This window comes from Myotis myotis, unplaced genomic scaffold, assembly GCF_014108235.1.
Source record: "Myotis myotis isolate mMyoMyo1 unplaced genomic scaffold, mMyoMyo1.p scaffold_m19_p_21, whole genome shotgun sequence".
Lineage (NCBI taxonomy): Eukaryota > Metazoa > Chordata > Mammalia > Chiroptera > Vespertilionidae > Myotis > Myotis myotis.
In genome coordinates, this window is record NW_023416326.1 from 1,285,051 (window position 1) to 1,298,524 (window position 13,474).

Genomic DNA, 13,474 nt, shown 5'->3' on the forward strand with positions numbered 1-13,474 from the left:
TTTTTCTCAGACATGGAGATCTCAAGCCTTTGGTCTCGTGTGTCTTCCTTACATATCTAATCATTTTTTTAAAAAATATATTTTTATTGATTTCAGACAGGAAGGGAGAGGGAGAGATAGAAACATCAGTGATGAGAGAGAATCATGGATCGGCTGCCTCTTGCACGCCCCCTACTGGGGATCAAGCCCACAAGCCAGAATCGAACCCGGGACCCTTCAGTCTGCAGGCCAACGCTCCATCCGCTGAGCCACACCAGCCAGGGCTTACATATCTCACCTTGCACGTGTGTGAAACACCCCGGGTTCAGCACACACTGTATCTGTACCTTCGCAAATATATTTCAATGAAATCGCGCATGAGCCAGGAGAAAAGCATCAAATCATAAAAGACTCACCTGAATTCTGTTCCTGGAAGGCACATGGGAGGTGCCATGGGGGGCGACATTGCGGGGGGCGGGAGGGGGGCAGAGCCTTCCGACCCCAGGAAGCTGCAAACCAATGAAAGAGGCAACGTTAGCACCAGCGGCGAGAAAGCAAATGATGCAAAAGTCAGGTAATAACGGTGACCCTCACTCAAGGTTCGTACACAGCGAGTTACGAACAACTGCCAAGCGGGGCGCATACCTAAGGTGGATTAACATGTTCCAGGACGGCTTTTTCATTTATTTTTTTTTAAGGGCATGACAGTTTATTTTAAAAAGCGGTACCACACTGATCTTCATGACCAGCGTACACATCCAGGATGACTCTTTCAAAATATATTTTTATTGATTTCAGAGAGGAAGGTAGAGAGAGAGAGAGAGAAACACATCAGTGATGAGAGAGAATCATTGACTGGGGGTCCTATTTTAAAACTAGAGGCCCGGTGCACAAAATTCGTGCACGGGTAGGGTCCCTAAGCCTGGCCTGCAATCAGGGCCCATCAGGGCCTTCCGGCTGCCAGCCCGGGCCTCCCTTCGTTCCACGCCACCCCCTGGTGGTCAGCACATGTCATCGCAAGCGATCGAACTCCCGGTCTTCTGGTCGAACTCTCTCTCGAGGGGACAATTTGCATATTAGGCATATTTCTATATGATTTTCATGCAAAGGTGTGGATGTAGAGTGTATGTTCTCCGTGGAAGTAAAAAAATCCCAAGATTGTAACGCAGAGCGAACCACTAACCACACTCTTAAAACTATTGTTGTCCTGGCGTCAGAGCCATGGACAACCTTCTGAAGTCGGGGGAGCCTGCAAGCGCCCGGTGGGTGACATCGCTCACCGACACGCAGACGCCGGGGAAACGGCGACTCTCCGTGTGCAGCCGGGTGTGTCCCGAGGCAGCTGATCTTCTGTTTGTAAATAAAACGTCCCTCAGCCCACAGAGCAGTGGGTGCCTCATACAGGAAGGAGTGTGATCAGCGAAGCTGATTATTCCTTCTCTCACCAACCTCCTCCCCCAGGCAGGCGGCCAGGCCGGGTTTCCCCGGATGTAAATTAGGGAGACGTCTCCCACAGGCCCACGTGGAAGATTGTTTTTTAACATAATAATTAAGCCCAGTTGGCGGGGCTCAGCGGTTGAGCGCCGACCCGTGAACCAGGAGGTCACGGTTCGATTCCCGGTCAGGGCACAGGCCCGGGTTGCGGGCTCCATCCCCAGTGGGGGGCGTGCGGGAGGCAGCTGGTCCATCACTCTCATCATAGATGTTTCTCTCTCTCCCCCTCTCCCTTCCTCTCTGACATCAATTAAAATATTTAAAAAGAAGAAGAAGAGATGACATGGGCTCGAGGGTTCGTATCACTCACCTTGAGGCCTCAAGACGAGTCACTAAACACAGAGCGAGCCGTGCAAGTGGCATTTATCCACCTGCACTTCGACCACATAACCCTCCCTCCCCGCCCCCTCCCTGCCCCAAAGTCACTTCTGGAAAAGATCTGAGGAGACTTGAAAACAGGTTAAAAACAAAACAAAAACAAAAACAAAGCCCATGACGAAAACGCCGGAGCAAAGTGCTAACAAAACGGAGGCGGCGGAAGCTAAATATTTAGGTTCAAGGGCAAGAGGGAGGAGCAGCTGTGGGATCCCGGCGAGGCCGGACGGAACCTCAGTCCCGGTGAGAACCTTCTCGGTGACCCAGCCAGCAGCGGGCCTCTGACCGTTTCAGAGCGAACTTAGGGGCCTGGCCTCCCGGGTTGCCGATCGGCATCACAGTGTGGACGCGCGTGCCTCGTAAAAAGGTTAAAATCTGACCCACGTTGTTTAATGAACGTCAGGAAAGCCGTCATTGGGAGGCAAGAATGTGCTTGATCCACACAATTCCCCCCCCTCTCTCTCCCTCTCTCTCCCGCTCTCACTGTAAACAGGACACTGCCAAACCAGAGGGGCTCCTCGTCCGCGTGGTCAGCGTGTTCTTAGCGAAGGCACACCCCCCCCACCCCCCCCCAGAGCGCGAGGGGAGAGGTAAAGGCCTGGGGAGCCGGCCGCTGTCCTCATTCCATTCCCCTGAGCGGGCTCCCTGCTTCCCAGGTGGGAAGAGGCGTGGTCAATGGCCCATTTGATAGACAGGCTTTTCATTGTTGCCTCTTTTTTTTTTTTTTTTTAATTTCCTGGAAGCAGAGCCAAGTGATCCGAAGACAAGAATTGCACAACCGCCTCATTATTTCTTTTCTGACTGTAGGTTGCTTCTTGCCTAGTGCAGTGAGATATATATACACACACACACACACACACATATGTATACAGTGGGGCCTTGACTTATGAGTGTCCCGACTAACCAGTTTTTTGAGATACCAGCTGTCTCTCGGCCGATTTTTTGCATTGAGTTGATAGAGTAATTTGAGTTAATGAGCTCGGTCTCGGAACGAATTAAACTCAGAAGTCGAGGCCCCACTGTATATGACATATATAATGATAAGATATATAGGACGATAAGATATGCAGAATAGGATCTATAGATAATATATATAAACGTGTCATCACACACATAAATAATCATTTATGGCTCTGGTGTTTTTGTTATGTTTTTAGCTTAGTCTAGTAGCCGCATTTCACTCTAAATTATATGCTTTTTTTTTTTTTTTTTGAAACCGGGACATCTTCACCAAAATTCTACAAAGCAAGCCGCCTCAATCTCCCACCGGCCTTTATTCTTTTATAAAAATGTGTACGGAGACCATCCTACCCGAAAGCACCACCTACTCAGTCACCATCCACCCATTCTCCGGATGCAACCCTCCAGGCCTCCTGCGGCTCTCTCTGCCCCCTCCTCCCCCCCAGCTCAGCACACCCCCTCCCCCCCCACCCACACACACACGCTGAAGTTGAGCCCAAACCGTCCCCGCAGCTGGAGCCCCCCCCCATCCGGAGCTCCTGGGCCAGGCTCCCAGCCGGCCCTTCCCCCTCCTGCTCCCCAGGAGGCCTGATCCTCCCCGTGACCTTTAGAAGCACAAAGAGCATCGCCACCCAGCCCTGCTTAAAGCCCCGCACCTGCTCCTTCCACCTGAACTTTCTCGCTTCCTCCTCCCGGCCTCCACTCTAAGGTCGCCTCCTCAGGGAGCCCTCCCTGACCACTCGGCCGAAGCAGAGGGCCCAGAGCAGGAGGAGGCACGCATGACAGATCCCGCTGCCCACACGCTGATATGAAGGATCAGAACGCTGAAGGCGATGGATTTTCAGGTGTGTGCACTTGCGTGATAAAGAAACTAGAAGCCCTAGCCAGTGTGGCTCAGTGGGTAGGACGTCAGCCCGTGGACTGAAGGGTTCCAGGGTATGGAGCGCGGCTACAGTGTTTGGACAGGTTCAAGCCTCGGACTGAGGAGAGGGCACAGTCCTCTCATGGCCACGTGCAAGTCCCAGCTTGGAGGTCAGAGCCCTCCCAGCACAATTATAGCCAACGGCTGTGGTTGTGAGCTTGAACCTGTGGTCCGAACACATAGTCCCACGTGCCCACGTGTGTCCCACGTTCAGGTGCATGTAGTTGAGTGAGGTTGGAACTCACGAGAATGCTGTAAACAACGTGATCACGCCCCTACTTTGCCTCGTGGCACCTTCTATAAAATAAAGACACAGCTTGTGGGTGCGGGCGCTGTCCATCAGAGGGGCAGCGTCCCCCCGAGACCCAGCTTTCATTCTCTTGTCTGTCTTTTCTTAATCCTTTCATCGCCCCCACTCAGGATCGCCCTTGGCTGTGCTGGCGCGACACACCAGGGTCGACTCCGGTCAAGGGCACGGACCTCAGCTGCAGGCTTGGCCCCGGCCCTGGTGGGGGCATGTGCCGGAGGCAACCAATCGATGTGTCTCTCTCACATCGATGTCTCTCTCTCTGTGTGTCTCTCCCTCTCCCTTCCACTCTCTCTGAAAATCAATGGGAAAATATCCTCGGGTGAGGACCAATAACAGCAAAGGGAACTAGAAGATTGTGTCTGGCAGTTTTAAGGGAGCACAGAACAGCGGGAAAAGCATGGGTTTGGCGTAAAACCGTTTGCGTTGAAATCCTAGCTCTTTTCCTTAATAACCTGATGACCTTGAGAACATGCCCTCATATTCTTTCATTTGTTTCTTTTTAAAATATATATTTTTTTAGTGATTTCAGAGAGAGGAAGGGAGAGGGAGAGAGAGAGAGAAACATCCATGATGAGAGAGAATCATGGATCGGCTGCCTCCTGCACGCCCCGCACTGGGGATCGAGCCTGCAACCCAGGGCCTGTGCCCTTGGCCGGAATCGAACCAGGGACCCTTCAGTCCGCAGGCCGACGCTCTGTCCACTGGGCCACACCAGCCAGGACTCATTTGTTTCTTTTATCCTCAAAAGCTGGGCTCTCTCCACACGTTGCCTAAGGAGGTCCTAACGGCCTCTCGGAAGGAAAAAGTCAGCCGTCTGCTGCACGCGGCCACGTCGGTTAGAATAACAACGTTTCCCGCTATTCCCGGACGCCTGTCAGTCAGCAGGCCCAACGGCACGTCTAGACCGAGGCCCGTCCAGCAGGAACGCAAAGGAAAGGGTGCAGAATTACCTTATTGGGTGGCCCAGCCTCTTCAGCATTTGCACCTCATTTGGAATCTCCAAGTCCTAGAAGAATGTGCCCGTTGGTTTATTCATTCAACAAATACGTGGAGGGGGGAGGGAGGGACCAGGAACGAATCCACACGCTGTAGACACTGCATCACCAAGAAGGTCAGACCGAGAGCTTCCGACCCGAGAGGGTCCCCTGACAATGGCCTCATGGTAGCGTCGAATAACACTTGACCGACTGCAAATGAGACACTTGGAGTCGAAGGAAATGGGTTGAATTCCCAGAACCACCACCATTCACTGTGGGGGACTTCTCTGAGCCCTACTTCCCAAGACGTGTGTGGTCCTTTTTCCTTTCTTTCTTTTTTTCAGTATATTTTTACTAGAGGCTCAGTGCACGAATTCGTGCATGGGTGGGGTCCCTCGGCCTGGGAGGGACCACAGGAGGTTGGCCGGCCATGGGAAGTTGGCTGTGGGAGCGCACTGACCACCAGGGGGCAGCTCCTGCGTTGAGCGTCTGCCCCCTGGTGGTCAGTGTGTCGTCATAGGGACCGGTCGACCAGTCACTTAGGCTTTTATATATATAGATTGATTTCAGAGAGGAAGGGAGAGGAAGAGAGAGAGAGAGAAACATCAATGATAAGAATCATGGATCGGCTGCCTCCTGCACGCCCCCTGCTGGGGATCGAGCCCACAACCAGGGCATGTGCCCCGACCGGGAATCGAACCCGGGACCTCCTGGTTCATAAGTCAATGCTCAACCCCTGAGCCACGCCGGCTGGGCCTGCGATGGGCTTTTCAATTTACGCCCTCTCCTTGCCTTTTTAGAAATATGATTATTATGGCCAAACGGCACATGCTGTTTTCAGATTCTCTGGATGATAAACATTTATGTCCCATCCTCTTTCAACATTATTTTCTTTTCCAAACGTGAAGCGCCCAGACCCATTAAAAAGTTTAAAATTTCCCAAGTCTTCGTGTAGGGGGACGAGCGACGCGGCTTCTCCTCTTCCGCCTCCTGCGTGTGCCTCGTCGGGGTTCTGTTCCTACAGAGGAGCCCTTTTCCCCAAAATTTATTTCCAGCGACTTTTGTTTTCCTGGAGGGACCTTTGAAACGCTATATTGCTACTTTTCATGTTTTTTATTTGCCCCGTGGAGCAATAAAAGCTCAAAGGCTCATAAATATGCATTCTGCGGACGCGTTGTGCTGACAAAGGGCTGCTTGGGTAGCTGGCTCTGCCTTTGGGGAGCGAGGAGGGTTATGGTGCGGCGGGGGAGAGAAAAGCAAGGAGGAGAGCGGAGGAAACGGGGAAGGGAGGAAGAGAGGACATGGAACGTCCTCTGAGGGGAATGGAGGAACCGCCACAACGAGGAAGAAGGAATCCACGGGGAAGGGAACACGCAGAAGGAAATCACAGACCGCAGGGCGGCCGTATCCCGCAAACGCTTTATCGTTATCTCGAGAGAGATCTGTTTTCCTGCCAAAGATCTGAGGTTGCTGTGGGGTTCTTTGTTCCCCCTGAAATGGTTTAAACTGAACAAACTACAGTATTATATTCTGATGTGGGTCGGGCTTCTCTTAAAATCAATTTCGGGCCCGGCCGGCGTGGCTCAGTGGTCGAGCATCGACCTATGAACCAGGAGGTCACGGTGCGATTCCCGGTCAGGGCCCAGGCCCGGGTTGTGGACTCGGTCCCCAGTGTGGGGCGTGCAGGAGGCAGCCGATCCATGATTCTCTCTCATCATGGATGTTTCTCTCTCTCTCTCTCTCTCTTCCTCTCCCTTCAATAAAGAAATATATTTTTTTTAAAAAAACACACACACACAAGGAGAAATTAGTCATTGTCTCTACCCTATCAATTATTTTTTTTCTCACCGGTAGTCATAGTTAGGTACAATGTGCATCCCTTTTTTCACTACCTTAAATAGAGCCACACTGCCACGCTGTCTTTGTAGAACTGAAGCCAGAGGCATTTTCCAACTTCCACTTCCAAAGTGCTCACAGAGTTTCCCCGTTTTTCTCAAACCGAGTTTCCAATTCACGTACCTGTGCGAGTCCCCATTCCCAGCGGAGGGGGGTGAATTCGAAAGGGGGGAGATACGTCATGATTCACTGTCCCGCACGCTGGCCCCTGGCCTCGGAGAGCACGTTGTGGGGGCAGGGGGCCTCGGCCGTCTGCTCTTCTGGCCAGGTGCTTTTCTGTCAATTTTTATGGAATGCAAAAGGAGTTTTCTGTTTTATTTTGGGGTTTTTTTTGTAAAGCTTAAAAGAAAAAAATCTACATCTTATACTTGAGCTTCCATACTTAAAAGAACAAAAAAATAAGAAGAAACTGGGACGCAAAAAAAAAAAAAGTCGGTTCTAGACGTTTAATTGAATGCTGTGTGCACATCACATCTTCCATGTTATTTTTATTTGTTAATCCTCACCCGAGGATTGGGCTGGATCCCCAGCGTGGGGCGTGCAGGGGGCAGCCGATCCATGATTCTCTCTCATCATGGATGTTCCTCTCTCCCTCTCCCTCTCCCTTCCTCTCTGAGATCAATAAAAATAAAAATACTAAAAGGAAACAGGTGAGATTGTGTTTAAAAGCGTGGACGTCCCACAGAAGCGGGGGCTCCCATGGGTTCCTGCCGGCCATGGGGTCGGGGCTGGGAGGCCGGGCGCGGCATCGGCACGGAGGCCTCAGGGTGAGACAGGAGGCAGCAGAGCGCTTTGAGGACAACGTCAAGTGGGAATGGGACGGACACGGCGTGTGGACTGTGGGGCTCAGGCACTGACCGTCACAGAGAGGCGTGGACAAGGGGCGGCTCGGCAAGTCTTTTCCCCGAAGCCCGCTGCGAGTGGCTCCATTATTTCAGCTGCAGAAGACGGGGGTCGGGTAGCGCCCTGCTGCCCTGTTTAAATAATAATAATAATAATAATAATAATAATAATAATAATAACAATAATAATAAAAAGGTGAGCCCAGAAAGGCTCATTTCAAACCACGCAGCATCGGACGCTGGCCCCCACGGGGCCTCCTCCCGGCCGGGCCATTCTCCCGGCGCCCCAGGAATCGGAGAGCGGTACAAATCAGGCGGTTTGTACTTCATTTTCCTCCTTGGCTGGAGGGAAACTTTAAAAGTTTAACGAATCTATTGGCCATTGATTGGGTCTGTCAGTCAGCAGGATGGGCCTCCTTCGGGGAGTCCTCTCTCCTCGCCCCGCGCTTTCCTGAGGCCGCACACACAGCGCCCGAAACATCAAAGATGTACATGCACACACACACACACACACACACACACGTATGTATACACACACTTCCTGAACAACCCGCCTCCCGTCACCGTCTCATCGCCCACACACGGCATGGACTTCGGTTGTCTTTTTAGGATGTGTTCGGGGTGTGTGTGTGTGACTGTGTGTGAGCCTGCACGTGTGTGTATATGTGTGTGCAAGAGTGTACATGCATGTATATAAGTGTGTGTGCATGTGTGTGTTTGCTGTGACTGTGTATGTGAGCCTGTGTGTGTGTGAGATTATGTGTATGAGTGTGTGCATTGTGTGTATAAGTGTGTGTGCATGTGTGTGGCTGTATGCGTGAGCATGTATGCATGTGTGTGCATTAGCGTGTGTATGTGTATGTGAGTGCTTGTGTATGTGTGTGCATTATGTGTATATGTCTGTGCAAGAGTATATGTGTGTGTGACTGTGTATGTACGTGAGTGTATGTATGAGTGTGTGTGCATGTGTGTGTGAGTGTGTGTGTGGCTGTGTGCATGAGCATGTATGCATGTGTATTAGTGTGTGTATGTGTGTGCATTATGTGTATATGTCTGTGCAAGAGTATATGTGTGCGTGACTGTACGTAAGTGTATGTATGAGTGTGTGTGCATGTATGGGTGTGTGTGCATGTATGGGTGTGTGTGCATGTGTGTGTGTGTGTGGCTGTGTGCGTGAGCATGTATGCATGTGTATTAGTGTGTGTATGTGTGTGCATTATGTGTATATGTCTGTGCAAGAGTATATGTGTGCGTGACTGTACGTAAGTGTATGTATGAGTGTGTGTGCGTGTATGGGTATGTGTGCATGTATGGGTGTGTGTGCATGTGTGTGTGTGTGTGTGTGGCTGTGTGCGTGAGCATGTATGCATGTGTATTAGTGTGTGTATGTGTGTGCATTATGTGTATATGTCTGTGCAAGAGTATATGTGTGCGTGACTGTACGTAAGTGTATGTATGAGTGTGTGTGCATGTATGGGTGTGTGTGCATGTATGGGTGTGTGTGCATGTGTGTGTGTGTGTGGCTGTGTGCGTGAGCATGTATGCATGTGTATTAGTGTGTGTATGTGTGTGCATTATGTGTATATGTCTGTGCAAGAGTATATGTGTGCGTGACTGTACGTAAGTGTATGTATGAGTGTGTGTGAGTGTATGGGTGTGTGTGCATGTATGGGTGTGTGTGCATGTGTGTGTGTGTGTGGCTGTGTGCGTGAGCATGTATGCATGTGTATTAGTGTGTGTATGTGTGTGCATTATGTGTATATGTCTGTGCAAGAGTATATGTGTGCGTGACTGTACGTAAGTGTATGTATGAGTGTGTGTGCATGTATGGGTGTGTGTGCATGTGTGTGTGTGTGTGGCTGTGTGCGTGAGCATGTATGCATGTGTATTAGTGTGTGTATGTGTGTGCATTATGTGTATATGTCTGTGCAAGAGTATATGTGTGCGTGACTGTACGTAAGTGTATGTATGAGTGTGTGTGCGTGTATGGGTGTGTGTGCGTGTGTGTGTGTGTGTGTGTGAGTGTGTGAGTGAGTGTGGGTGTGTGCTGAGCTTTCCCAGGGGCTGTTTATTTGCTTTCTTCGAGGTTTTTTCCCTTGAGAGCCGGCCACTGAGCCACAGGAGATGCTGCGGCCTCGGCTGTGCGCTGTGAACGGGCTCCTCTCCCTCCGACGGCGGCTCCTGTGAAAGGGGCCCCCCCTCCCAGCCGACTGGAAGTCACTGCGTGAAGGAGCCTGGGACTCACTCAGTTCCTGGACATGCAGCCGCCCAGGGGCAGTGAGGCAGAACCCGCACCGGGCGGTGGGCAGGGCGGGCGGAGGGTGCGCCCAGACAGATGCCGCCGGTGCTGAGGGAGCTGAGGCAGGAGACCGCTTCCAGGAGGAGCCCCCGGTCCAGGCGCCGAGAGGGCGGGACTCCAGGGCGGCTGCGACCAGAGAGGGTCCTTTTATTTATTTAAAACACATTTTCATTGATTTCAGAGAGGAAGGGAGAGGGAGAGGGATGGAAGCATGAGTGATGAGAGAGGATGATGGATCGGCTGCCTCCTGCACGCCCCACACTGGGGATCGAGCCCACCACCCGGGCCTGTGCCCCGACGGGGAATCGAGCCACGACCTCCTGGTTCATAGGTCGACGCTCACCACTGAGCCACGCCAGCCGGGCGGGGGTAGATTTTCCTTAATGGTTGGAATGAAGCGCCTGCTTTTCCTCGGTGCCTGTAGGGACTCCCACTAACCCCTCACTCCGACTGGCCCCGGGAACCTATTGATAGAACCCAACGCGTTCCGACAGCCTGTCGGCTTCGCGCAACCCGAGGACGTCCATAAATTACTTTAAAGGCATAATAGATCTCCACGGCCACCCGCATCGATTGAGTGTCAGGAATGAAATATTGCATTTCAGCTCCGCCGGCCTCTTGGAGGAGACGGGGGCGGTAATTGAGCCTCCTGCAAAGCGCAATTTATGACCCGCGGTTCCGGGGCCAGTTGCTTCCGGGGGGCCGTTGAATGAGACGTGGGCTCGGCCCTGAGCGTGGACAGCGCTCCCCACCCTGTCACCGAGGGCCGCGCCCCCACACAATCAGATTCCGTTTGCGAAGGCGAAGGGTTCGCCTCCGGGAGCTTGTCCTGCAAAATCCTCTCCGCCTCAGCCAAGCGGAGTATTTGGCCAAGGATCTCAGCTCTAAATGAAAGGGTTCCCGCCCTGGCTGGTGTGGCTCAGTGGGTAGAGCGTCAGCCTGCGGACTGAAGGGTCCCGGGTTCGATTCCCGGTCAGGGCACAGGCCCGGGTTGTGGGCTCAATCCCCAGTGTGGGGCGTGCAGGAGGCAGCCGATCCGTGATTCTCTCTCATCATGAATGTTTCTCTCTCTCTCTCCCTCTCCCTTCCTCTCCAAATCAGTAAAAGAAAATATTAAAAATTAACTAACTCATTAATCGAAGGGTTCCTCGGAGACCCTGACACTGAAAGCCTGGTTAGTCAGGAGGGGAGGCTGACTTTGGCCCGTGGCCACCCATGGGATGCCCGTGGCCCGTGTGGCACCGCGGACGTCACTGGGAGAATCAAAGGAGAACCGAGGTCCGTGCCACCCGCCCGCCCGCGAGGTGGGGACGGAGGCGTCTGCCCCATGTTTCCGTGTCCGGAGCCACAGCAGAGCCCGCGGCCCGGGCAGCTCATGGCCTCCCGGGTCGTTTCTGCTGGACGGGCATCCCCATGGTGCTCGCTCGGGGACAGCGCGGCTTCTCCATCTCCCGGCGGCTTCCCCGCCCTGCAAAGCAGGAGGCCAACAAGCTCCTCCCGTTTGGTGCGATTTGGTGGACGGTCCTTTCAAAGGCCCTTCCCTAACCGGTGTGGCTCAGTGGGTAGAGCGTCGGCCTGTGGACTGAAGGGTCCCGGGTTCGATTCCGGTCAAGGGCATGGACCTTGGCTGCAGGCGCATCCCCAGTACGGGGTGTGCAGGAGGCAGCTGATCTATGTTTCTCTCTCATCGATGTTTCTAACTCTCTATCCCTCTCCCGTCCTCTCTGTAAAATAATCAATAAAATGTATTTTTTTAAAAAAGGCCCTTCCCACGCTGGCTCTGAGGGCGGTAGACGGGAGGAGAGGGTTCTCTTTTTTTGTAATTGATTTCAGAGAGGAAGGGAGAGGGAGAGAGAGAAACATCAGTGATGAGAGAGGATCATGGATTAGCTGCCTCCTGCACACCCCACACTGGGGATGGAGCCCACAACCCGGGCCTGTGCCCCGACCGGGAATCGAACCGTGACCTCCTGGTTCATTTAAAGCTCAACCTCTGCGACGATGTCCAGGCCGATCCTTCCTGGAGCCTCACCGTTGGCATGCGTTTGGCGGAAACAGCTTTTATCTGAAGTTTTTACTGGAAGAAATCCACCCCTCAGATTGAAGACTCGGCAGAAATACACGTTTTAAAAAAGCCATCATCCCCCTGGGGCCAAACCTAAGCTCGCGCATGTGACATCGCTGCACAAGGTGCGCGATCCGCCGTCTCAGGGACTGATGCTCTGATTGGAAAACACTACTCCCGCCTCTAAGCGGGGGGGGGGGGGGGGGGGGGGGGGGCTTTTTCAATTCCTGGCTTTTAAGTCAGCGGGGGAATTCCTGTGGTTTCACCTACAGTTTAACTGGGTCTCAAGAGCACAAAGCACATAAACACTCACACATTCACACACGCACACATTCACACACGCCTGCGTGCACACATGCAGACACGTGTACTGCACACATACCCGTGCATGTGCACACGAGCATGGACACTGCACAGACTCGCATGCAGACACACGCCTGCACAGGCCCGCACACACGTCGGCTACGTGTTCCCTTTGCCCACAGGACAGTGACATGACTCCCCGAGCCCGTGGACGGGCGGGCAACGGACATCACACCGCTCTGCCTCTCCACGCACCTTGCGTGGGGGTCGTTCCCGTGACTGGCCGTCCCTGGGGAGCGGAAGGAGGACACGCTGTGGCCCTGGGCCGCCGCCGATCAATGGTCAGGACAGCAGGGCCCTCGCTAACGAGCCGCCGCGGGGACCGCGCTGGTGCCGACGCGGAGGAAGCGGAACCGATTGGAAGCCGAGAGGGTGGCTCCGTCTCGGGGTGCAAAGCTCCCCATCTGACTTCTGTGGACAGGAGAGCAGCTTTCGGCCTCGCCGGGAAGAGCGCCGAGCACGGGACCGTCGGGGAGGAGGGACTGTGCTCGGCCGTCTGGTTCGCAGGCGCCACAGCCCCGCTCCCCGCTTTGTATCAGGGACACGGCTCCCACCCAACGCACCCCCATTCCAGGAGGACAGCGGTTTCCATGTGCGCTTTTCTGTGAAAAGGTGTTAAAAATCCATAGGAGCCGGAAAAAAGTCCAGCAAATCCATCCCATGACCACCTCATTATTCTGGGGAGACTCAGCAGGGCTCCCCCAAATGCTGTGTCTGGCATACGCTGGAGAGTTCAGAGGGACATGGAGGTGACAGGTGTCGTGGAGAGAAGAGGGGCGGGAGGGTGTGCCGCAGTTCAGGGCACAGTCGGGACACCACCTCAGGGTCAGCCAGGCTCCCCCGTCGCCCGGACAGGGCCGACCTGGGGCGACTCCAGGACAATCGATCGAGGGGCTCGAGGAAGGGCTGTTTCCGAAGTAGGACGGGGGGTGAGAGAAAGCATGGCAGACGTGAGGGGAAAACACCACAGAGACATAAGCCGTTTACTGTGC